At 40.5% G+C, this 3,610-nt stretch overlaps 1 pseudogene; it reads left to right on the top strand.

Moving 5' to 3' along the window:
- Positions 1–1,096: 1,096 nt before the first annotated feature.
- LOC125202387 lies at positions 1,097–3,271 on the top strand (annotated as a pseudogene).
- Positions 3,272–3,610: the final 339 nt, after the last annotated feature.

The raw sequence follows: 3,610 nt of genomic DNA, 5'->3' as shown, positions 1-3,610 counted from the left end.
ATAAAGTGATTTTCTATTTGATGAGGGACCGAATAGAAAATAAATGGGTTTATATTTAATATAAATATAAACTAGGGTTATGGTCCCCAGACGTCAGAAGAATATTTGATATCTCTGTATTCTCTCGGCAGACTATTGCAAAGAATGTGTCTAATCGTTTGGAAGATCCATAGCCGCTGCAAAGCAATTTTGCCATTCAATTCGTTATGAATCAAGGTACGCTTCCGCTTTACTGTTTTTTGCTCCTTTCTCCGTCGTTCTCAGTTAATCATCATAGAAAGCTTTATATAATTGTTCATTTAATAGAGATTTAGTAAGGATAGGTTCAATAGAGACAATCCTTTTATTCATAGTAGCTGTCCAACAGGAAAACTCAATCAATCAAGCAAGGCGATAAAAACTGGCATAGTAGCTGAAAAGTGGGTTGAGGCTATAATTTTCAGGGCACATTAATTATGAATGCTCTAATCAACAAACTCACATTTAGCATAAGCTAGCGGTGAAACCGACGTGCATCTTTGTACGTACGGTCATAAGTGCACTTTTAATGCATTTATTCTAATTCAAATTATACACAGATTCGTATTTAGTTCAAATCATTATTATAACTAACGATTGGTAGATATTAATTATATAACTGGAATTACTAAACACTAATTAAAACTCCAAGTAATTATAGAATGTTATTCAGTTGACCTTTGTGTTGAAATTATATAAGTATTTTTACCATGTTATGGTTCCATAGATAGCGCACGTTTCTCTATTTGACACATTAACACGCAATTAATTTGTAGTGTTCCGTTGTCATATGTTTACTCATGATAAAAGGCTATATTTATTCTTTTTGTATGAGTTCATTTTTTTGCTCGTAACAATGACACATTATGAAAATGAGTCACTCATATATACTCTATCGTAAAAAAGGGATTATTCAATCATATAAGGACAAGATATGACTATTTTTATGCAAAAAATTCGGTCCCAACTCATGCCATAAGTGAGAATGAAGGGGAACCAAATCACATGCTCTAACTTTAATCACAATACTCTCTCAAGTCAAAAATGAATTGCACTATGCAAAGAAAAGACACATCACTCATTCTCTTCTATTCATTCCCAAACCCAAAACAAGATGGCACCAAAAAACCTCAAAACCTTGTCAAATAAATGCTACCATCACCTCACAACCAAAGCCCTATTCCTCATCATCCCATCTCTCATCTTCGCCGCAATCATCAATCTGATGCGCGAGGGAGGCGGAGATTGTACTTTGCGGAGCCGTGGATGATCTGATGGCCAAGACTGGGGTGGAGGCTGCTCAAATGGGGGTGGTGGTGTTGAATATAACGACGTTCAATCCGGTTCCGTCACTGTCTTCCATGATCGTCAATAGATACAAGCTCAAAGAGGATGTGCTCACCTATGACTTGGGGGCTATGGGCTGCAGCGCCAGCCTCATCGCCGTGACCTCGCCCAACGCCTCCTCAAGGTTTTATACTATACTCCAATATTCATTTAAATGATAAAGTTTCTTCAGTAATATAAAAATATTTTGATGATGTCAAGCAACATTGTTTTAATTGTTGAAAACGTGTGATAAATAAGAGGCTTTTGGCCTTTCATGTGGCTAAGTCCTTTGGCCTTTCACGTTTTTGTAACCTCCATTTGGTTTATGATATCCCTTAATGCTAAGACCTTTGAGGTGGCCTCCCCTATCCTATAAATAGGTGGAGTTTGGAAGAGGGAAAACACAACAACAAAAAGCATTACATCTTCTCTCTAGTTCTCTACATCATAGTAGCATTGCATAGCTCGATTCTCGGAACTCCATCAAGTTCGCCGGTGCCTAGCGTATTTGAGGTGCTTCTACACGCTAGGAGGAAGTCGTTTTATCTTTGGAGACAATACGCCATTCCGTGAGCACTAACCGGGGCGTAATTTGTCTTGCGGAAAGAGGGCTTCCCTCGACTCGACTTATAGTTCGGTTTGTTTTATTATTTCCGTTGTAATTTTCATTCCACTTATTGTTATTATCTTCATTCGATTGTAATAGTTAGAGTACCGCCTGTAACGGCTTGGGAATTTCATCCCATTATTCTAACATTAATTAAACAGCTAACTCCCTTTCTAAATAGCTTCATTGCTCGAACAGTTGTGGATCATCAATGTGCTTTCAATTTATAACTTTTGTTTTAACTAGTTAGTTAATGTGATTGTAATGAGTATGTGTACTTATCAAAGGGGGGCATACGAATGGTGACAAACTGAGTCATACATCAAAATTCAATTACACTAGTTCTTTTATTACAATTTTTGATTTATTTTCTGTGATCATATTTCCGTAAGTCATAACACTTATTCTTCATAAACCCTATCATGTTTTGCCGTAGGTTCAACCGAATACTTACGCTCTAATCGTAAGCCTAGAATGCCCAACCAGCAGCTATTACCTCGGCGACGACAAATCAAAGCTTCTCGCCAACGGCCTCTTCCGCATGGGCGCCGCCGCCCTCCTCTTATCCAACCGCCGCCGCATCTCCAAATACGAGCTGAGCCATACCCTCCTCACCCACCGCGCCGCCGACGACCGCTCCTACAAGTGCGTCTTCCAAGAAGCTGACAAAGAGGGTGCCCTCGGCATGACCATATCCAAAGACCTCCCTGCCGTCCGGTGCGAAGCCCTCAAGGCCAACATCACCACCCTGTGCCCACTCTTGCTCCCCACCTCCGAGAAACTCACGTTCCTCGCAACGCTCATCGGCCAGAGATTTCTCAACATGAGAGGGCTGGCTCCTTACGTGCCGGATTTCAAGGAGGCGTTCAAGCATTTCTGCATCCACGCGGGCGGGAAGGCGGTGCTGGACGCGGTAGAGACAAGTTTGAAGCTGAGGGCGTGGGATATGGAGCCTTCGAGAAAGACGCTTTATAGGTATTGTAATACGTCAAGTAGTTCGATGTGGTATCAGCTGGCGTATGTGGAGGCAAAAGGCCGGGTTCGGAGGGGAGACCGGGTTTGGCAGCTCGGGTTCGGGTCAGGATTCAAGTGTGCGAGTGGTGTGTGGAGGGCGTTGATGACTATTCCTCCGAATGAGGTGGATAACCCGTGGCTACAAGTCATCGATCAATTTCCTATTTCTCTGCCTACCTGATCCCGAACACGAACTGGACCCGTATTTCATATTATATCTCCTATTTTGTGAATTTTTATAGCTCTCATAGATAGAGCAAATGAATGTTATATTTAAGGAATGTATAGCAGATTGCTTGATTATTTCTGATTTCGTATCGTAGATTGCTTAGATCCATATGCCTAGTTGTTTGTCTATGTATCATAGATTGCTTGCCTATGTATAGAAGATTGTTTGCTTAGTTTGTTATTTTAACTATGGTGTCACCATAGTACTCTAATTTCGTATCGCAGATTGCTTAACTATATGCCGAGTTGCTTGTTTATGTTAGGTTTGGTATACTGAAAAGCATGTTTCGAGCAAGTTTCGCTCGAATAGAATCTTGCTTGTATACGTAAAACTCTATAATCCACTTTTAACCCGATTCAGTATTATTCGAGCAGTTTCGCACGAATAGAATCAGTATATTATTACATTGTGTT

The sequence above is a fragment of the Salvia hispanica genome, chromosome 1, assembly GCF_023119035.1.
Source record: "Salvia hispanica cultivar TCC Black 2014 chromosome 1, UniMelb_Shisp_WGS_1.0, whole genome shotgun sequence".
Lineage (NCBI taxonomy): Eukaryota > Viridiplantae > Streptophyta > Magnoliopsida > Lamiales > Lamiaceae > Salvia > Salvia hispanica.
The sequence above is the reverse complement of the archived record's forward strand: the minus strand, read 5'-3'. Positions and strand labels throughout refer to the sequence as shown.